Source organism: Talpa occidentalis, unplaced genomic scaffold (assembly GCF_014898055.3).
Source record: "Talpa occidentalis isolate TD23 unplaced genomic scaffold, MPIMG_talOcc4v2.1 talOcc4.12, whole genome shotgun sequence".
Classification (NCBI taxonomy): domain Eukaryota; kingdom Metazoa; phylum Chordata; class Mammalia; order Eulipotyphla; family Talpidae; genus Talpa; species Talpa occidentalis.
The window spans coordinates 15,130,850-15,154,688 of NW_023601212.1; the positions used below are offsets into that span (position 1 = coordinate 15,130,850).

At 37.8% G+C, this 23,839-nt stretch overlaps 1 pseudogene; it reads left to right on the forward strand.

Annotated features, from left to right (window-relative positions):
- The first annotated feature begins 458 nt into the window (after positions 1-458).
- LOC119239878 (NXPE family member 2-like) lies at positions 459-19,095 on the forward strand (annotated as a pseudogene).
- The last annotated feature ends 4,744 nt before the right edge of the window (positions 19,096-23,839 follow it).

Here is a 23,839-nt window from a genome sequence, read left to right on the forward strand (position 1 = left end):
GGCTTAGATCTGCAGGTTAGTACTCTTTCTAATACTGGATCCCAGAATTAGAGCTGCTCATTGACTGTCCAGACAGCACTAGACCAAGCCAAGCTGTCTTGTACAGAAAGAAGCAGAAGAGATTGGGAACCATTTGTGAAAGTCTCCTCCCAAATGGATGGAAATACCAGCCATGGGTTCTTAATGTTTTGTGTAGAAAGAGAGTGTGTTCCCATCCCCCACAGCCCCTGGGATGGAGAAGGGCCACAAGGACCCATCTTGCCCTCCCTCCTGTTGTGTTTCCTCGCACTCTGTGGAGTGAGCAGAAACAAGTCATCACAGGGAGCCTGTGATTCCAGTTGGTACACGGTGACCACAAATAGCATTTCAGCTTGTAATCAATGAAGCGTATAGGCTGCCACCCTGAAATAAATGCAGACTGCTTAACCAAAGACACTCCTGGGAGAGAATGTGAGACTATGCTGGAGAAGATACTCATCCACAGGTGCGGCATATTCCAACTCTTACTTGCAGGCTTAATGCAGAGATGGGAGGACATAGAAAATACTTTAAGATTCAAAACAACGGGGGTGGGAATTTTAAAGGGATGATAACCAAGATGAAAATGCATGCATTGTACAAAAATGAAAAATGATGTAAAAATTATATAAAATTAAAAAGAATAGAACGATAAGGGATAAACTAGAATAATTAGAAAATTACACAGTGTAAAACGTGCACTACGGTAAGTGTTGTTTTAGGAGACCTGTGTTGTGGGTATGGGTGTGCCCTGAACTGGGATTTGATATGATTTTCTTAATGTGGATTCTGAGCGCCCCCCCCCCAAAAAAAAAAAGTTTGAGAAACGTTTCTGTAATTTAGCTCTTTGTCACTTGCTTTTGGGATTCTGAGTTTAACAATCTGAAAGGAAATTCCAACTGCGCAACAATGACCTTTTCTAAAGAATATAGCTTTGTCTTGTCTGACGATGTTTTTCACCTAGCATAAATACCTGAGGAGGAAACAATCTGCCTAAAATCAAGGAGAGATTGAAAATGAAGTCTCTGGAGGCAGATAAAAGGGAGAGATGGGACCAGATAATGCACTTGTGTATGTGTATCTGACAAAGATTTGGAGAAGACACTGGAAGACATCCGTGGAGGGGAAGGGGCTTCTTAGGAGAAACAGTTGCTAAAACCTTGTTACGACCTCAGCGTCCTTTGAGGGAAAATGGTGAAAATGGTCACGCACCTGAAGTGACTCCAAACTAAACAATGAACCCAAAAGTTGGGAGGCAGGAATCCTACCAGTTCAATTCCCTGCTTTGGGAAGGATTTTTGTTTCTGATTTTTATGAGAACATGAAATAGAACTTTCTAAAAAACCAGGAGTGAACGGCTGTAGAGAACATTAACCCTGTTCTAGAAATTAGGAGGAAGCCCAGCGCACATGTCTTGTGGATCTGCTTAAATGTATGATTCTTTCTCCTGTCCTCTCCTATAGGACATTCAGTCTGTTTCCAAATGCCACCGCCAATCAATTACTGCTGATGGTGATAGTTACATTAATTTGGAGGGTGACTTACTTGGCTTCAAAAGGCCATACAAAAGGAATTGTTTCCTTTTTCAGGATTTGAGAAGGTGCAGTGACTTGAATGCTCACGTTTATCAAAACAAGAATTAAAACCTGTCCTTTTAGCAATAGGAGAGGGTGAAAGTTTTCTTTATTCTGCATTCATCGCTTTGACAATATATGTGCTATTATTGTTTTTTATTTTAAGGTTAACAAAAGGTTTATTTACAAGTAAAGGGGAATGAGGAAATGTACAACTCAGGGAGAAAAGAGGGAGATAAATTCTTAAATGTGTCCTACCCGTTCCGCGGACCTGGAATCCCAAATGACCAGCAGAGACCAAACCTGCCTGGACAAGAGCATGAGCCAAGTGTGTCCAACCTCACTAACATGACTGGTTTTTATTTGCAAACAGAAAATGGCTGCTTAACTCTGCCCTTAGGTCCTCGCAACTTCCCTTTGGGGATCCTGGGATTTGTAGTTCCCAGTGTTTTGATGGAGTGGGGGTGGCATCCACAAAGCCTGTATGGAATTAGTTCAGTACATCCTCTTCCTCCAAACAATCACCCCCCTTTCACTTTTTGCCACCATTTCCATGGTGTTGAAGATCAAATGGATAGATGCTGGGGTTCAGTCTCAGATGAAAGTTTTTCTCAGGGTTCCCATTGGAAAGCAAACCAGTCTCTCCAGGTACTGTCCATTGTGAAAAGCAAAAGTCCTCCATTCCTCAAAAAATAGTTTATCAGTCTAATCCCCCCCCCAAAAAAAAAAAACAACCAAAAAACAAATCTGGAGGCATTAGCCAAAACAAAACAGCAAAGATATCAGATCACAGGAAAAATATTAAAATTGATTCAACTTTATGCAAAACAGCTTCTTTCAACCTTGATCCCAAATTGTTTCAACAGCGTAGCAAAAGTTTGCAAACCAAATCTACTTTAAACCATATTACCTCTTTTTGCATAAAATGATAGGGCAGAATAACTAAACAGAAATTTTAGCTGGCTTTGTTGGAATACTCCATAAAGAATCAGAGCGAACTCTTGATATCCGGTCCATTTAGGCTTCAAGAATAAAGTTGGTCCCATCAGACTCCACCTGGGCTATCCTCTTCTGAGGGTACCAGGGATTTTTCCTTTTCCAGGTCCTCCAGTCCTGCCCATGGAGGCAGCTTCCTCACCTTCTTTGGGGGTCTCCGGAGCCTAAGGGCAAAGCAGCGGGTTCTCCTCTTCTTGGTTCAACTCTTTCATCTTCCTGGAAGAACTCCATTCAAAGCCACACAATGACAATCATGTCCATTTTTTTTTTTTTAGTTTAATCAGGCAAACTCCCCTAGGAAAGTTATGCTAAAATAGACTCTGAGATAGATAAGTAGTAAAAAAATTACTACCACTATTTTCATGCTGTGTTTGTATCAAGGGGAGAGAAAATGTGAACACAAGTTAGCTTTGCTGGAAAAAAAAATGCAACATTGCTGCAGATCCTAGTCACTCAAAACAAGAAAACTGTGGATTCAGAACAAAATGCAAAAAAAAATTACTAGTATGATGTCAAAGAAAACTTAGTAAAAATCAGGTGCATTTCCAGGTCTGTTCAGTTCTTTGTCGGAAATTGTTACTCTCAACAGTTCCATCAATAGGAGTCTGTTGAGGCCTTGTCTCCCGATTTTCTCCCTGAATCAATTTCTGTAGATATCAAACCACTGAAGTATACAATATTACAAGCAACAATCACCACTGACAATTTACATGCATATCGGGTACCGAGAGGTTGTATACACATTTTAGAAAACCAATGTGAACATTTCTGTACATGTCAAGTGTTACCCTTTTCCCAAGTGACAAGGCTTCCCTTCTAGTTTTACTTTAGTAGGTAAGCCACATAGGACCAATTCATCTAATGCCTTTCCCAGGAGGAAAGGGAGAAATTTTGTGGAGTGTCTCAGGAGCTCTCCTGAGGCTCCACAAAATTTCCTTCTATCAACCAGATGACAGACTACCAAATTTTTACTTGAATTTAGATTTCTGGAAAGCTTAGCCATAAATATCAGAAAACAGCAGGCACAACAACATTCAATCTCTATGAAGGCACCGGTTTAGTTCAGTATTACAATGTTGACAATCAAAACATAACCTTTAATTTTTTCCTTTTTTTTTTCCTTCTGGCTTGACTTTTTTTTTTCATCTTTTTTTAAATTAAAAAAAAAATTTTACATCATTGTTCATTTTTAAACAATATTTGCTTCCCCCACACCCTGAGGTGTAGTCTCCATAGAGTTTCCTTCACCATTGCACGCGTGCACCATCACCTCAGTTCCCTGTGCTTCTCCCTCCCTCCCGCCGTCTGATCCTTCTCCCTCCTCCTGCCACCCCCACAGTATGTCTCTGATTAATAATTGTCCATTTTTGCTTTGTTAGGTGTTATGCTGTTATTATTTTTTTACACTGATGTCTTATTGGGTTTCCCTATATTCCTGCTATAAGTGAAACCATCCGATATTTTTCTTTTTCCTTCTGGCTTATTTCATTGAGCATAATTCCTTCTAGTTCCATCCACGTTGCTGCGAAAGGCATGAGTTTATCTTTTTTGATTGCTGAATAATATTCCATTATGTATATATATGCCATATCTTCCTGATCCAGTCATCTATTTTTGGGCATTTGGGTTGTTTCCAGGTTTTACCTATTTAAATAGTGCTGCAATAAACATAGGTGTACAGGTGCTCTCTTGAATCAATGTTTTTGTGTCCTTTGGGTAGATCCCTAGTAGTGGAATTGCCGGGTTGTATGGTAGCTCCATTTTTAGTAGGTTGAGGAATCTCCAGACAGCTTTCCATATTGCCTGGACCAGTTTGCACTCCCACCAGCGACATAAGAGAGTTACTTTTTCACCACATCCTCGCCAACATGTGTTGTTGCTTGGTTTTTTGATATGTGTCATTCTTACTGGTGTAAGGTGGTATCTCAATGTGGTTTTGATTTGCGTTTCCCTGTTTATAAGGGATGTTGAACATTTTTCCATATGCCTGTTGGCCATTTGCATTCCCTCTTGTAGAAATGTCTTTTAAGTTCCTCTGGCCATTTCTTGACTGGATTGTTTATTTTGTTTTTGTTGAGTCCTGCGAGTTCTTTGTATATCTTTGTGATCAGTCCCTTATCAGTTGACTGGAGTGCAAAGATTTTTTCCCAATCAGTGGGGTGTCTCTCTGTTTTAATGTTTCTTGTGCTGTGCAGAAGATTTTCAAGTTTGATATAACACCAGCTGTTTATGTTTTCCTTGACTTTCTTTGCTTTGGGTGATGAGTCTTTAAGATGTTATCGCAATGTATGTCTCATAGTGTTTTACCTATGTTTTACTCTATATATTTTATGGTTTCAGGTCTTACATCCAGTTCTTTTATCCATTTTGAGTTGATTTTTGTGAACAGTGAAAGGTAGTGGTCCAGTTTCATTTTTTTTGCATGTGGTGGTCCAATTTTCCCAGCACCATTTATTGAACAAACTATCCATGTTCCATTGCATAGTCTTTGCTCCTTTGTCAAAGATTAGTAGTCCATATAAGTGTGGTTTTATTTCTGGACTCTCGGTTTCATTGGTCTCTGTGTCTGTTTTTGTTCCAAGGCCAAACTGCTTTAATTGCTATGGCTTTGTAGTATAGCTTGAAGTTTGGAAGTGTGATACCTCCTTTCTCCTTTCTTTTCATCAATAGAGCTTTAGCTATTCATTTTTTTTTTTTGTGGTTCCATATGAATTTCATCAGTATTTGTTCTATATCTTTGAAAAAGGTCACTGAGATTTTTATTGGAATAGCATTGAATCTGTATATTGCTTTTGGTAGGATGGACATTTTAATAATGTTAATTCTTCCAATCCACGAGCAGGGGATGTCTTTCCATTTCTTTGTGTCTTCCATTTCTTTTAACAGTGTTTTATAATTTTCTTTATATAGGTCTTTCACCTCTTTTGTTAGGATTATTCCCAAGTATTTGATTTTTTTTTTGTTCGGTTATAAAAGGAATGGTTTTCTTGATTTCTTCTTCTTCAGACTGATTGATTTTGTATAGGAAGGCTACTGATTTTGTGTGTTGATTTTGTATCCTGCTACTTTACTGAACTGGTTGATAATTTTGAGTAGTTTTTCTGTGGAGTTTTTAGAGTTCTCTATGTATATTGTCATATCGTCTGCAAATAGTGATAGTTTTACCTCTTTCCCTATCTGGATTCCTTGTATGTCTTTCTCTTTTCTTATTGCCCTGGCTAGGACCTCCAGTATTATACTGAAGAGCAGTGGTGAGAGAGGACATCCTTGTCTTCTTCCTGATCTTAAAGGAAAGACCTTCAGCTTTTCACCATTAAGAATAGTATTGGCGGTGGGTTTTGTCCTATATGGCTTTTATTATGTTAAGGTATTCCTTCTCTCCCGAGAATTTCAAGGGCCTTTATCATTAAATGGATGTTGGACTTTGTCTAATGCTTTCTCAGCATCTGTTTATATGATCGTATGGCTTTTATTTGTCTTTTTGCTGATGTGTTGGATTACACTGATCGATTTTCGTATGTTGAACCATCCTTGTGCCCCTGGTATGAATCCCACTTGACTGTGGTGTATTATCCCTTTGATGCTTTGTTGGATTCTGTGGGCAAGGATTTTATTGAGGATTTTTGTATCAGTGTTCATTAGGGAGATTGGCCTGTAGTTTTCTTTTTCTGTGCTGTCGTTGTTGGGTTTTGGTATTAGTGTAATGTTGGCTTCGTAGAACGTATTTGGTAGTATTCCTTCTTTTTCAATTTTTTGAAAGAGTTTGTGTAGGATAGGCACTAATTCACTGCTGAACATTTGGTAGAATTCATTTGTGAAGCCATCTGGACCTGGGCTTTTGTTTTTGGGGAATGCTTTGATAACTACCTCAATTTCACTGCTTGTAATTGGTCTGTTTAGTTGTTCTATTTCTTTTTGTCCAGCTTTGGAATTTGTCCTTCTCTTTTAGATTGTTGAATTTGTTTGCATATAAGTGTTCACAGTAATCTCTTATTATTCTTTTGATTTCTGCTGAGTCTGTTGTGATTTCTCCTCTTTCATTTATAATCCTATTTATGTGTTTTCTCCCATTTTTTTCTTTGTGAGCCTGGCTAGAGGTTTGTCTATTTTGTTTATTTTTTCAAAGAACCAACTTTTGGTTTCATAGACCTTTTGGATTTTTTTTAAATTTCTATTTCAGTTATTTCTGCTTTGATTTTTATTATTTCCCTTCTTCTGCTGGCTTTAGCATTTTTTTTTTGTTGTTGTTCTTTTTCTAGCTCTTTGAGATGTGAGATTAGGTTGTTTCTTTGAGTTCTTTCTTGTTTGTTGATGTGAACCTGTATCTCTATATATTTTCCTCTTATTACTGCTTTTGCTCCATACCATACATTCTGGAAAGTGGTGTCCTCCTTGTTGTTTAACTCAAAGTATTTTTTAATTTCTTCTTTGATCTCATTAGTCCAGTGGTCTTCCAGTAGTGTGGATTTCAATCTCCACGGAGTGGGAGGGTTCTTTGTTTTCTTTTCATGATTATTTCTAGCTTGATGCCTTTATGATCAGAGAAGGTAGTTGGAATGATTATCTGTCTATGTTTGTCTTGTGGCCCAGTATGTGATCAATTCTGGAGAATAATCCATGTGTGTGTGAGGAAAATGTGTACTAGGATTTTTTTGGGTGCAGTGTCCTATAGATGTCTGTTAAACCCATGAGTTCCATGTCTTTATTTAGGGCTCTAGTGCTTTTATTTTTTTTGTCTCACTGATCGGTCCATTGGTGAGAGTATAGTTTTGAAGTCTCCCACTATATATGTATTTTCTTTAATGTCTGTTTTCAGAGCTGATAATAACTGTCTAATATATTTTGGTGCTCCTTCATTTGGTGAGTATATGTTGATGAGCATTATATCTTCCTGAGGTATTGTCCCTTTGATCATAATGTAGTGTCCATCTATGTCTCTTTTTACTTTTGATAATTTAAATTCTGTTTCGTCTGATATAAGTATAGCTGTTCCTGCTTTGTTTTTTGGTCCATTTGCTTATAGGATTGTTTTCCAACCTTTTACTTTCAGTCTGTGTTTATCTTTTGTGGTTAAAAGCAGAAGGATGGATTTTGTTTTTTAATCCAGCGTGCTACTCTGTGTCTTCTAATAATGATATGTTGGCATCTATATTTGCCATTTTTTGTCTTTTTTGTGATTTTATTCCTCACTTTATTCTGTTCTTCTTGATCACTCCTCTGTTGGTTTTGGCGTTAGGACTTCTTGTAGAATTTTTTGGAGTGGGGGTGTAGTTGCAATGAATTTCGGGAGTTTCTGTTTTTCTGAGAAGGTCCATATTTTTTCTTCATAGAGGAAGGAGAGCTTTGCAGGGCAAAATATTTTGGTTGGCACTTGCTGTCTTGAAGTTTGTTGAATTGGTTACTACATTCTCTTCTTGCCTGTTGTGTTTCTTTGGAGAAGTCTGAGGTTAACCTGATTGATTTTCCCTTATGGGTTATCTGTTACTTCCCCCTTGCCAATTTCATTTTTTTCTCGTCTTGGACTCTTGCAAGCTTTACTATTATGTGTCTTGCTGTAGTTTTCTTTCCATTGTGGTAATTGGGTGTTCGTCTTCCTCTTGCATGTCTATGTTCATCTCCTTTTCATACTTGGGAAGTTTTCTTCAATTATCTCCTTGAATAATTTCTCAGAACCTTTCTCTCTCTCCTGACCTTCTGGAATGCCTATAACTCTTACATTACCACTCTTCATGGAGTCTGGTAATTGTCTAAGGGTATTCTCATTTTTCTTCCTTTGTACTTCTCTCTCTTTTTCTCTTTTGGTTCCTACTATTTCTGTATCTTCAACAGCACTGATCAGTTCTTCCATTTCCTCAGTCCTGTTTTCAATGCTTTTCCAAGAGCTCTTTGTCTCCTCCAAAGAGAGGAGACAAAGGCACTGTCTCTTACAGTTCCCTCCCTCCGTATTTACTCAGTTTCAGCAGGGAATCAGTTAGTTGGTGATTTTGCTCTTGTCACTAGGTGGTGCTAGAGACCTGTCCTTGCTGACCTGTGCTTTCCCCCTGTAGTTCTCTGAGAAATGGAGAGGGGGAGGAGCACCTCAACACAGGGGCTATTGCTCATGCTGGGTGCTGTGTCTGCCCCACGTTCACCTGGTGCTGTGCCCTCGGCAGTGTGGATCCTGTGCCCTGAATTCTGCACTTTAGTTCTCCATCTCAGGGTCTCAGATCCAAAACAATGGCTATCACCCTGTGCAGTGCCCACTGTTATGGCATCCCACGCCCTGAATTTTGTGCCTAACTCTCAGTTCCAGAGTGGGGTCTTGCTCCACACCTTGTTTCCCTTCTTACCCCTGTTTGTGTGGCCCACCCCCACTCAGAGCCTGGAAAGCCTGGCTTCCACCTATCAGGAAGTTGGTCATTTTGTTCTGATCACTAGTTGGCATCAGAGATCTTTCCTAGTATCCTTCCAGAACTGTGCTTTTTCCCCTGTGGGTCTCTGGGGGAACTGAGTGGGGGTGGCGTGAAATGGCTCAGTGGTGTGGGGGTGCTGTGTCTGCCCTGTGCTGTGTGTCGTGGGGATCCCATGCCCCGGATTTCATGCCCTGGGTCTCAGTTCTGAAGCCCTCAGATCTGGGATGCAGGCAGTAGCTCAGTTCAGTGTCTGCAGAAATGGCGCCTTTTGAACCCCGCTCCCAAGCCCAGCCTGGTTTTTGATTACTCAGTGAGGGACATTCACCTCAGTGACGGTTCCCACGTGTCTCCCCCTGGACCCAGGTCGTGGGTGCAGGGACCTGGGCAGCCACGATCCGTGTATGCTTTTTGAGAGTGCTCGCTTTTCTGCACAAGCTTACCAGATGGCCTTGGGCTATTTGTAGGTCTCCACTGGAGTCCTTGTTTTCTTCTAATGGCACTGGAGTTGTTTGCTCACCTCCACAGCGATTCCCACACGATTCTTCAGTTCCCATTTGTGGGGTGTGGTGCCTGCAGTAGTTCCTTTCTACTCACAGTCCTGCTTGATCTATAGTTTGTTCTCATTGTTTTTATTTTTCCTTTTGTTGGTCGGAGCATGCCAGCTTTGTGGGTGAGGGAGGGTAGCAGGGTTCTGAGCTTTCCTCTCTTTTCGTCCTCTTTTATGGCAACTTTGCTCTTCGGGCAGTTTACCAGAGTCAACCATTTATCTTCCATGTCCTGGTTTTTGCAGGGACCTGCTGCTTTTCCTCCCTATTTTTTTTTTTTTTAATGGGAGGACTTACTCGCAGTGTTTCCCTGCCGCCATGTTGATCAGATCCTTGTTATTATTGTTTTTATAGTGGCAGGTTACTTGTGGCCATCTCTTTAGTGTTTGACACTGCTAAACATCCATTGAAAAATCCTCTCCAACCCTGGCCTTTGAGACTCCAATCCAGTTAAATCTGTGTTGCTGTCTTCTGCCTTCTTCTCAGGGGTTTTCTTGTTCTTTGCATAGCTCAATTTGCGTTTTATTTATTTCCCCTCTTTGGGCAATCTTGCTTCCACTTTTTCCTCCTCCCAACTACTTAGTACAAAACTAATCTTTCAAAAATTGTGCTTCCATCCTCATTGTGTCCTGATCAAAAACTTTTGCCAATGGCTTTCAAGATGACAACATTAATGAGATCAAACTTTCAGCTCAGTCATTCAAGTCCCTTCAGAATTTGAGCTCAACTTCTTTTAAAAGCTCCTCTCTCACTTCTGTCTAAGTTCCCAGCTCCACCCAAGAAGCACTTCAAGCCTAGAGCATTCAGACGATGCCATGGACTGGGAAATAACAATTCCTACACCATGATTCAGAAGATTTCTCTTCCTGAGTTCTCTTTACAAATATATGTTCTCCATAATTCTTCCTTGGACCCTTTCAGGCTTGTTCCCTTTAATTCATATGCCCTGAGGTCACCCACTACCAACATCATTGTTTCTTAATGTGAGGTACAGTCTCTGTACTAGAACAGGCATATTCATGCATGTGTGAGTGAAATGCAGATTTCTGGGCCCTACTTCAGAGCTACGGTAAAGAAATCTCTGGGCTTAAGCTGAAGAATATGCAATTATGAAGTATCAACAAGCTCCCCAGAGGATTCTTATGCATGCTAAAGTGTGAGAATCTCGGCCTACGTGCTCCCAGAGCTGAAACTTCTTCTATATCCTATCTTGAATATGTGCTACTTAACAGGTATCTCCACCTCAGCCATACACTAGTGTCCACAACACACACACACACCACACAAAATGTACATTCTCACTAGCCTCTCTGGCGAAACCAAAACCAACAAAATCAAATGCTATTTCTTCTATCTTGATAATTATTTCCATAATCCATTAGCCAAACAAGCCAGAGCTCTCCACAAGCAACCAGGCACTGCCTCGGGAATTCTATTTCCTAAAAGTCTCTGAAATCTATCCTTTTTACTCTATCCCTTTGGCATTATTTCATCTCAGATATTGAAATAGTCTTCTAATTAACTTCCTCCCTCCACTCTCAACTTGCTGTAATCATTCATTCAATAAATGTTTGTTGATTATACATTGTTTGTCAGCTGCTGAGCTAAGTATTACAACAGAAATACAGGATGTCATCTCTGCATTCAAGAATCTGAGCTGATATTTCCAAAATGAAAATCTAGATTTGCTACTCTGTCCACCTCTGGTGGCTCCTCATGCAGTTGGGTAGGATTCAAACTCCTTGGCCCATCTTGGTCAGGTTCATCTTATGTCAGGACAAGGAAACACACTTAAGTTGACCCAAGACATTGGTGCACTGGCTATTTCCTCTTCCTGCTCTTCCAGGTTTTCACAGAGCTAACTCTCGTGACTCAAGTTCTTGCTCAAATGACATTTTCCATACTTAACACTAGAGACAGCCCTCCCCCTACCTCCTTACTGTTTTTCTTTTCCTACAATACTATATAATTTACTTGCTGATTCTGTTCATTGAGTATTGTCTGTCTTGGTCTGCTTTAAGGTCACCTCCATAAAAGCAAGGGGATTTTTTTTCTTTAACAGAAATTATTTTATTCCTTCCCCCTTATATATAAAAGTTTTTTTTCTTAATCTGCATTTACTTATTGGCATATTGCAAGTGCTCAAAATAGTGTTAGGTCAGAGAAGGTGCTAATAACTATCAAGTAATTAAAGAAAGACTTCAGTGATCTAGTGAGAGGTAATGGTGCTATGAAATGAGGTACCAACAATGAGGATAGAGAAACATCAATGGATATGAGGCAGAATTGTGGGGGTAAAGAGGTAAAGTTAAATTAATTGGAATAACAATTTTAAGAAAACTCAATGAAATTCTGGAAGGACAGGTAAATGCAAAAAGGCAAGTATAGGATCTTAGAGAAGATAACCAGGAACAAAAGGAGTTTTCATTAAAGAGGCTAAAGATATAAAAAACAAAAAACAAACCAAAAAACCCCACAGGGGACTATGGTGATTGTGCACGGTGAATTTGTGGGTGGAATTTCATGGGGACTACACCTGAGAGGAGAAAGCAAATATTGTACAAAAGTGAACAGTGATATATAAATTATATAAAAATAAATTATATATAAATTATATAAAATAAATTATATATAAATCATATATAAATAAATTATAAAAAATAAGAGATACTGAGTGAAATGGAAACAAATCTGGAAAGTATATTAAAGACTTAAACTACCTGAGGAGAAAATCTCAGGAACAATATACAAATGCACAAGTGAACCGAATGGAAGAAAAGAGAAAAATAAAATTTAGGGAAAATGAAGAAACTCTATATAATACCATATTCCATTAAGGATAACAGGTATTCCAGAAGGTGAAGAGAGACAAGGACAGAAACCCTATTGAAATAAATGATTGTTGAGAATGTCCCAACCTAAAGAAAGAACTGAACTTGGAAGTCCAGGAATCAGAAAGAACCCCTACATTTCTAAATGCAGACAGACCCTCACCAAGACACATCATTTTTTACATAATCAAAAGTCAACAATAAAGAAACATTAAAGGCTGCTTGGGGAAAAATGTAATATACAAAAGGGATTTCTATAAAGAAAAATAAGACAGCAAAGGGAAGCAATAACATGCAATCATGAAATAATATTGTTACATTTTTAAGCCATTATCTTCCAAATGAAATAATCTATAGATATTTCATGGAAATTAATTTCCATGATCCCCAAACTGAAAACCAGTTAGAATCCATTTCTCATACAGTTATTTCAACTGAAATGTGTATAATCCATAATGATTTCTATTGAAAAGCAAACCCTATTAATAGCTGACATATGTCTTTCTCCTCAATACTTCAGTACTTCTTTGGTTTCAAAAGTCCTTTCACACTGAACCAGTAGAACATTTTCAGAAAATCCTTATACAGTGAAGCACCCCTGGGTCCAGCAGTCTCACCAACAGAGACGGAGCTGAGAATAAAGGGGATGGTGGAAAAACTAGACCGGCTGATCCCGCCCAGACCCTTCACCCACCTGAACGCCACCACCAGCGCCGCACACAGCACAGTCACCATCCTCAACCCCCGAGACTCGTACTGCAGGGACGATCGCCTGGACATCCTGCTGGAGGCGAGGGACCACCTGGGGCGCAGGAAAGACTATGGTGGGGACTTCCTGAGGGCCCGCATGTCCTCTCCCGCCCTCAAGGCCGGCGCCTCGGGAAAGGTGATGGACTTCAACAACGGCACCTACCTGGTCAGCTTCTCCCTGTTCTGGGAGGGCCGGGTCTCCCTGTCTCTCCTGTTTGTCCACCCCAGCGAAAGGGTGTCGGCTCTCTGAAGGGTGAGGAACCAAGGCTACGACAGGGTGGTCTTTGTGGGCCAGTTTGAGAATGGCACCTCCCAGGTCTACTCTGAATGTGCCCTGACCCTCAACTCAAGCACCGAGCTGTGTCAGTACCTGGATGCCTGGGACCAAGAGACCTTCTACTGGGTGAGGCCTCTGCATGTGCCATATGAGGCCCTGGCCCACATGAACACCAGAAATAGAAACATTTCCTATATTAGAGAGGAAGAACAGAGCCTTTTCCACAGGTAAACAGATATTCAAAATTATAGAGCGTTGGCTTAGTTTCAGACCAAACTGCTAAATCAGCTTTTCCTGTTCAAGATCCTTTTATCATGGCATGAAGACTGACTAGATTATATATAATTTTATCCATTGCTCAAAGTAAGTTCATTGCATTTATAGGCCACTTGTGCAACTGTGGTTTTATTCCTCATGAACTATTGGCTAAAAGGATTACAACCAATGGAGTCCTTTACTCATGCCTGAAGTTCTATATGATTTGTAGTAATTCTAGGTTCAGTAAATTTTTCCACAGTCCAGTATTTCCTGTAATGTATTTCATGGAATGCTGTATCTACAAAATAGTAACAGATGCCATGCCAAAAATGTTAAAAGGGGGGCAATGAACAGTATCTTTGTTCAACTTCAGTTTTCACGTAAAATGAATCCTAGGAATGAAGACATATCCTATGAATTGTACCCCAAATATCTCCTGTACACGGCCCTTTCACTCTCTTACTGTTGCCTTTGCCCTTGCTAAAACTTTTATCTCCCCTCCCTTAGGTTATTGTGGCAATCTCAAGAGCTGACTTCTTGCCCCTGGTCTTGTTTCCTTCAATCAAAACGCAATACTGCACCCCAACTAATGTTTCCAAAATGCAGATGACTTTTATTTTTCCTTGCTTAAAACCCTAAATATGATCCCATCGCTTTTAGGATTAAATGCAAACTATTGACTATGTTTTCAAATAGTGACCTAGCTCTGTAGTCTGTTTGCTCTTCTTTTATGTTGCCTTGCCCTCTGCCAGTCCTTTTGTTTCACAAATGGACCATGCTTTCACTCAACTCCAGCATTTCACAAGCCTTGGTTTAGATGTCATTTCCTCCAAGTCTGAATAAAGTGCCAGTCCCATATTCTTTCATCGCATGCTGCACTTGACCACTCATTACACTTATTACAATATTAAATCACAAATACATGTTATAGCCTCTGCTAAATTCCAAGTTCCATTGTACTTCTCCAGAATATCTTAAATATATCAAAATAAAGGGTGAAAAATGTTTTCAAAGACTTAAGGGTGGTTGAATCCTTGAAGTCAATGATTCATTCTCTAATATCTGAGCAGATATCAGAACAATTTATTGTCTCATTTTTTGAAGGTCCAATATTGGGTTGAGATGTTTAAGAAGTTTACCTCCATCAAGGTTTTATCAGCTAACAGTAAGTCTACTTTTTTGTTGCCTCTTGTGTTCACAAATGTACCCACTTAACGGACATTCTCACTTTAAGAGACATTTGTTCAATATTAATCATTTCAGTGTCTCATTTCCTAGGATGAGGCAGTATCACTAATCTTGGATTTTATTCTTGAAAATTATTTGCCTATCCATTTAAACCAATTTTTCTGAGTCAGATATATTAATTTCAGCTGCCCATCTCAAAATGTATAAGGTTATTTGCACTTAAACTTGAAATTCATTCCTTAAAGGCTAATAATTGATTAATGGTACTTTGTTAAAAACCTAAATAAGGGACCAGGAAAAAGACTAATTGCAATAAAGTAAAAATCAAAATCAACAAGCAACTATAGACCAGAGACACACTACAGTGGGGGTTGGGGGGAGAAAAGGGATTAGGGTCAGAAAAAGGGGGTGGGAATTGTATGGGGAATATAACCAAAATGAAAATGCATACATTATACAAAAATGAAAAACGATGTAAGAATTATATAAAATAAAATAATTTATAAGAAAAGATATATAAGCTACAAAGTTACCACATTTCTTTTTTGGCTTCTTAATTTCTCCTTCATCCAAACCATGTCAGCTACAGTTCTATGAGCTAGCAATTTCTGTGTTTTTTTTTTTTTTTTTTTTCAGTTTTATCACATCAACTTCAATGATCAATACAAAGCAATCTCACTCATAAAAATGATGCTTCTACATCAATGGAATTAAAGTGAATTTTAAAAGCAAAAGACTTCTATTGTAATCATCAGGGGCTATACACATTTTTCCATTGCTCCTTTTTCATGCATTTTACAAGTGTATATTGAAGACCTGTTGTAAGCAAAGATTGCCAAGCCCTTTAGAGAGCATTGGCATAAATCAAAACCTAAAGATAAAACTCATAATATGCAAAATGTAAGTCCCTTCTCTGTAATGGCAACCATCACCCATACCTTACTTCTATACTGAAGAAAGTTCTTAGACTCTTGAAGCAACTTGACTATTTTTAACAACCCTGTCATTTCCATCTTGCCTTTGGGGTGAGAGGCGGGTGGAGGGAGGGGATGGGAGCATTAAGGGTTAGGGGAGGGTGAGCCATTTGAAAACCTAATATAATCCAATATTTAACTCCCTAAATATAACACTGCAAATTCCAACATTGTAGATTGATGACAAAGACTCTGTGATTTTTAAGAGGCAAAAATATTGCTCTGGCTAGGACTTCCAGTATTATGTTGAAAAGCAGTGGTGAGAGTGGACATCCTTGTCTTGTTCCATCCTTGCTTTCAGTTTTTCACCATTGAGAATGATATTGGCTGCGGGCTTGTCATAGATGGCCTTTATGATGTTGAGATATGTTCCTTGTATCCCGAGAATTTCAAGGGCCTTTATCATAAATGGGTGTTGTACATTGTCAAATGCTTTCTCAGCATCTATGGATATTATCATATGGTTTCTATATTTCTTTTGGAAGTCCTAGCCAGAGCAATAAGACAAGAGAAAGACATACAAGGAATCCAAATAGGCAAGGAAGAAGTCAAACTATCACTATTTGCAGATGATATGGTACTATACACAGAGAACCCCAAAAGCCACATAAAAACTAATTAAACTAATCAATCTGTTTAGTAAAGTGGCAGGATACAAAATCAACACACAAAAACCAGTAGCCTTCCTATACACAAACAATAAATCTGAAGAAGAAATCAAGAAAACCATTCCTTTTATTTTTGAAACAAAAAGAAAATCAAATACCTGGGAATAAACCTAACAAAAGAAGTAAAGGACCTCTACAAAGAAAACTATAAAACACTGTTAAAAGAAATAGAAGTAGACACAAAGAAATGGAAAGACATCCCTTGCTCATGGATCGGAAGAATTAACAATATCAAAATGGCCATCCTACCAAAAGAAATCTACAGATTCAGTGCTATTCCAATAAAAATTTCAATGTCATTCTTCAAAGAAATAGAAAAAATATTGATGAAATTCATATGGAGCCACCAAAAACTCCATATAGCCAAAACCCTCCTGAAAAAAAAAGAAGGGAATGGCGGCATCATGCTCCCAGATTTCAAACTATACTACAAAGCCATAATCATCAAAACTGCATGGTATTGGAACCCGAACAGACACATGGACCAATGGAACCAAATAGAAAACCCAGAAATAAACCCACATATTTATGGTCAACTAATCTTTGACAAAGGAGCAAAGAATATGCACTGGAGCAAAGAAAGTTTGTTGAATAAATGGTGCTGGGAAAACTGGGTCACTAGATGCAAAAGAATGAAGCTTGACTACTACCTCACACCATGCACAAAAACCAACTCAAAATGGATTAAAGAACTAGACATAAGACCTGAAACCATAAAATACATAGAAGGAAATAGAGGTGAAACACTACGTGATATGTACATCAAAGACATCTTTACAGACACATCACCCAAAGCAGTGATAGTGAAGGCAAAGATAAACAGCTGGGACTACATCAAATTAAAGAGCTTCTGCACAGCAAAAGAGACAATAACCAAAACAAAGGTGGCCTGACATTACCTGGGTGAAAGTTTGGTATTAGTCAGTCAATACAACTTAGCCTAATTTCATAGTGGAGTTCAGAATTAAGTAATAATGCTCCTCCCTTTTTCAACCATAATCAGACCACACTGAGAATATTAGGTACAGTTCTGGGCACAACAATGAAACATTTAAGGGTTTGTTTTTTAATTAACCAGATAATATAATTGGTATAAATAAAATAATCAGTACAAATAACACACTCATTTTATAACCATGTCCAAGCTTCTTTCATCGATAAGTAGTTTGAGAAGGAGATTTACAGTTCAGCAAGGTCAGTGTCATCGGTGCAGTATTCAGGTGACTACATCCTGCTGTTTCATGGCCACATTGCTGTGACAGCAACGTGACTAGCTGTCTCACAGTCGAATGACCTTGGGGACAGGGGAAGCCAGGGAAATGTTGCAAATGCACAAGGAAAACTATTTGGTGGGGGATTTCAATTCATTCCTTTAATGTGATTGTGTTAAATGAATATTCCTGGAAGAGAGGAAGGGAGAAAGAAAGGGGAGGGAAAAGAAGGGAAAAGAAGGGAAAAAATAATTTATGCTAATAAAAATTGCTTAATTGGGAAACTTTTATTGCTAGAGAAAAAGTCCATAGAAAAGAAATGTCAGACTGTAATGAAGACCCCTTTCCCCAGTGGTTATACCATGAAAAGAAAGTGGATTACAGCATTTTGCCAACAGATAGCGCTAAATGAAACAAGAAAGTATAAATGACTGCTTGAAAAGAAAACTTATTTACATTATGGGTGACTCAACACTGCATCAATGGATTTACTACTTACAGAATATGGTGAAAAGTATGTATTTTTGTTTTTATTTTAAAATTTACTTGACTTTTCATGTTAATTTTGTAAATAATTAGAATTCTTTGCTTTTTTTCCCCCCAAACATTGGCCAAACATTTGGAATTAGGCTTGTAATTAAAAAGTTAAATTTTACTTTGTCATTCATACATACTAACATTTGTCTTTTTCCAAATTGTGATTAAAAAGTTAAAAATTTTGTTAATATTTTAAGGCATCTGACAAAGTTCTCTACTTTCCATAGGCAGGAATGTAATAATTCAAAGTGATCTTCACTAGAATATTACAAATGTTGTGTGTGTTTTAAAGTTGTGTCACTTTCCTTTTGCTTAAAGATTTATTATTTTGTTTTCTATCAGCCCTAAAATACTTTGATCATCATGGGATCGGGACCGTTAAAAGACATGTGCTGCTGGATGCTGAGAGACATATTTTAATTCAGTGGAAAAAGCATGGTCATCCATTTATTACTAAAACTCTGTTCTCAGTAAAAGATGAAAACTATATTCCATGGGAAATCGACCAGGTGGCAGGAGACAAAGACACAGCCGTCATCATCACCCTGGGTCAGCACTTCAGACACTTCCCCATCAACATTTTCAGACGTAGGGTCATCAATGTTCAAAAGGCCATTGGATTTCTGTTTGCGAAGCCCAGAGATCAAGGTGATCCTTAAAATGGAAAATTCCAGGGATATGCATCTAGATGCAGAGATGTTCAGTGACTTTCATGGCTACATTCAGAATTTTATCATGAGAGATATTTTTGTGGATCTCAATGTGGGTATTATTGTTGCCTGGGACATGACTATTGCATATGACACTAACAATGTTCATTCACCTGATTATGTGATTGGAAATCAGATTAACATGTTCTTAAACTATATTTGTTAGGGGAAAAAAAACACACCAGAAAAATAGCATTAGCCATTCTTGATAGATGATCTCACCTAAACTACAATTGTTTAATGTTATCGAAAGTAGGAAGAAACAAAACCTACAAAGCAATTTTATCATAGTAAAATAAATGTAATGTAAAATTAACCACTTAAACTATTTTTAGGTGTCCAATTTAGTGGCTTAAGTGCATTCACAATGTTATGCAACCATTACCATACTCTATCCCCATAACATTTTCATTATCCCAAACTGAAGATTTAGACCCTTAAACCAGTAACTCTTTATTACTCCTTACACTCAGTCCCTGGCAACCACTATTGTGCTTTGTCTCTATAAATTCAAGACAAAGATCATAGGTAGCTCAAACGAGTGGAATCATAGAGTATTTGTCTTTTGTATTGGCTTCTTTCACTTAGCAAAATGTTTTTAAGGCTTATCCATGTTTGAACATGTGTCAGAATTGCATGTATATACCACATTCTATTTACTCATTCATCAGTTGATGGATTGCGGTGCCCCACTTTTGGGGCTATTGTGAATAATGTTTTTGATGCTATGATAAATAGGACAGTTTTCTTATTTTTCTGATTGGTCATTGTTAATGTATCAGTGTTGTAGGACTCACACTGCCTGATTTGAAAATTACACCATGAAGCAACTGTAATAAAAATGGTGTGGTACAGGCATAAAGATGGATAAATAGCTCAACGAAACAGAAAATTCAGAAATCACTGCTTTCATACATGGGCAAATGATTTTCAACAATGGTGCAGAGACTATGTAATGAGGAAAGGACAATATTTTCGACAGGTGGTGTTGGGGAAAACTCGATGCAAAAAGAATGAAGTTGAACACTTACCTTCTACCAGGTCCAAAAATTAACTCAAAATGGAATAAATGCCTAAATATAAGACCTGAAACTATTAAACTATAGTAAAACAGGGGAAAATCTCCAGTACTTTAGATTTGGCAATGATTTATGTGACACCAAAAGCACAGACAACAAAAGAAAACTAGACAACTGGGACTACACCAAAGTTTCAAACTACTGCACGTCCAAGAAAATAAAGGAGTGGTTGCTTTGGACTTTCAGTGGAGAAACATGTTATAATGCGATGTTACGTCATTAATAAGAAAGTAAATAAATTAAAAATAATTAACAGTAAAATGAAAACATACAGAATGGAATAATCACAATCATATCTGATAAAAGGTTAATATCTAAAATATATGATCAGATATCGGATAAAGTTTTAATATGCAGAATACATGAGGAATTCCTATAACCACAAATAACCTGACTAAAAAATGGGCAAAGGATGTGAAATGACATTTTTCTAAAGATAATATACAAATAACTAAAAGTCTATGACAAGATGTTCAAAAACATGACTTAGGGAAATACAAATCAAAACCATAATGAGCTATCACCTCATACTCATCAAGAAGCTACCAAAAGGACAGAAAGTAACATCTGTTGATAAGGTTGCAGAGAAGTTGAAACACTGTCCACTCTTTATGGGAATGTAAAATGGTGCAATTATTACAGAAAACAGTATGGAGAGTTCTCAAAAGTTGTGAAGTGGAATTTCTTTTTTTCTCTTTTCTAATTTTTTATGTATATTTTACATCAGTCTTCCCCTTTTTTGTACTATACATGCTTTCTCCCTCAGGTTTAGCTCCTATAGAAAGTGATCCGACAACCCCACTTCTAGGTATATATCTGAAATAAGAATTTTGAAGATAAATGCATACCTGCTTTATTGGAGCATGATTCATAATAGTCAAGATATGATACAACCCAAATGTTCATCAAAGATAAATTTTAAAAAATGTATATACACACACACACACTGGAAAATATAAAACAGCCTTTAAAAACAAGGAATTCCTGCCACATGGATGAACCTGGAGAACATTCCTTATGTTAAATGAAATAAGCCAGTCACAAAAGCACACTTGTGCTGCAGTGGCTATGGATTGCTTCATAGGTTGCATCTTAACCCCTTGCGCCACAAGGGAGCTCCAAGAGCTTACTCTTACTTGGCTATCAATCACTTTAGCTCATTCTAAAACTGAGCATGCTCTAGCATGCACCTTTTAGTTAATGTTATGTGCTATTGGCATCATGTTTGTACAACAGGAACTTTGCCAACAGTTCCTTCTGCTCTAACACTAACCATATTTGTCATTTATCTTTTGTGGCTTTAAAAGCTCCCATTAGGCGGTCTCTCTGATGGCACAAGGGGTTGAGATGCAGCCCTATGAGGCAATCTGCAGCGACTGCAGCTCGAGTTTGATCCCTGGCTAAGGAAGTGATCCACATGGCACAGCAGACCTCTCCTGTCTCACCTGCTGCTCCCCTCAGCAGTGTATTTCAGTCAATCCACCTGTTCTTTTCCCCACTCTGTCTCTGGTGAATCCTCTCACTCCCCACACCTCTGGCCTTTAACCAAGTTCTTAAATGCATAAATAATTAAATATATTTTTTAAAAATTAAAAAAAAAACTCCTAATTAGTGGTTTGACTTGTACACTTTTTCATTATGGGGAGGGCAATGTTGAATGATACCTTGATAATTCTAGTCTTTCCATTGACTTTATTGATTGAATTCATCACATTTATACAGGAGGGTAGTATTTTAGTTTTGCTCTGGAGAAAAGCAGTTTGCTGTAGCAGAGAAGTCACTGCTTTGTTTGACAATTATATAAAATCTTGGATGGCTTTAGGCCTTTGTGTTAGAAAGTACTTTGTTCAGGTGATAGAAATATACCTCAAATTAGCCTAAGGAGGTGTGGAAGGCATGTACTGACTTACAACTGAAAATTGCAGAGAGGATAAAGAGGGAAGACGTGTTGCTCCCACCTGCTTGAAGAACATTCTTGAGACTCTGTCTCTCCCTGGCATCTCTTGGCCCTGTGCTTCTCTACTGGCTTCATTTTCAGGCAGAATCTTTGACATGTGATAACTGAAGGGTTGCATGATTTTTGTGACCTGTGATCAGAGAGGACTAGAACCCTTCACCAGTACCTATATATAATAAGGAAAAGGACACAGAAGACTCTGGTTGTCCCTGTTTGGGTCACATGTCCATGTGGGATCCAATGACAGTGACAAGGCACAAGTGATTTGATGACCAAATCTAGAACATATGACCATGCCTTTGGCCAGAGTCTATTGCTAGAGTGAAAGGAAGAATATAAGCCTAAATTATTTTCCTTCTATTGCCAACATATTTGACAGTCAACAGAAATATAACTCAAAGAGCAATGAATTATTGATTCCATAAATTATAATTATTACATATTCAAGGCTATGTTTCTGTTTTATACCTTTTAACTTAGTTATTACAAGGTATATGTGAAAGAAGCTCTTTATGTTCATGAATAGAAGTATTTATGCCATTAATATGATCACTACATTTACTTATAATAATCTACTCTTAAACCTTTTATTTTTGTTGTGGTGAGCATAGAAAATTACATAATAGAAGTATTGTGTAATTTATTTACTTCTATGTAAATTTAACCTATAAACAAAACCCTGTACTGATATAAAAAATATGTTCATGAAGACAAATCTGTACCATGTTAACTGAGTATTGGTCAACATTATCTGGCCTAGTAAGCCTGATGATTCATGCATCACCTTTGTGATAGCATTTTATTTTATTTATTTTATTTCTATAGAGAAATGAAATTAAGTGCTGGTTATTTGAGAAAATAAACAAAATTGACAAATCTTTAGCTAGACTCACCAATAAAAAAATACTGACATAAATAAAATCAGGAACAAAAGAGAAGTTACAACTGATACTACAGAAACACAAAGAATCATATAGACTTTGATTATCAATAACAGACTCTGAATATCTATACAACAAATCAGCCAACTTAGAAGAAATAGACATGTTCCTAGAATCATACAATCTTCCTAAACTGAATTATGAAGAAATGAAGAGTCTCAATTAATTGATTACCTTTAAGGAGATTGAATCAGTAATGTAAAAACCTCTCAACAAACAGAAGTTCTGAACTAGACAACATCACTGGCAAAGTCTATCTGACAATCAAAAAAGATTTAATACTTCTCCTTTTGAAACTCTTCCAAATAAGTTGAAGAGAAAGGAATGTGTCAAACTCATCTTAAAAGGCAAGTATTACCAGGCCTCCCTGGTGGCATCTGGGGTAAGTCTCAGCACTATCAACACTGAACCCTGAGATCAATCCCCTGCCACCACCTAAACCCACTTAGCATCAATAAAAGTTAGACAGTCCACCACTATGTGCCTTCCACTGTAATGTAATATGAAGTATTTTGTACTAAATATTGAACCAGAATCTAATAAAGTTTACAGATCTTTAGATACAGATTATTTTAATTATTTAGATATAGATCTTTTAGACATAGATTAAAGATAGATCTAATTTCTAGTTCATAGGAAACCTAAGAGAGTAAAGGAACAAATTAAATAAACCACGGGGGAGCAACAGCAAAAATCTAGAAGGTAGAATATTATGTACAACTGTATCATTTTCAACTTGCCGATTTCAAGAAAATTAAGGGAGATGACCATTATAGATTAAAAGAGATTTAAGAAATGGGATGATGGTTGCCAGGAGCTGGACAGTGAGAGCATGGAGACTTGTAGTTCAATGGGTATAAAGTTTCAGTTATACTGGATGAATAAATTCTAGAGATTTTCTGTACAACATTGTACCAACAGTCAACTGTACTG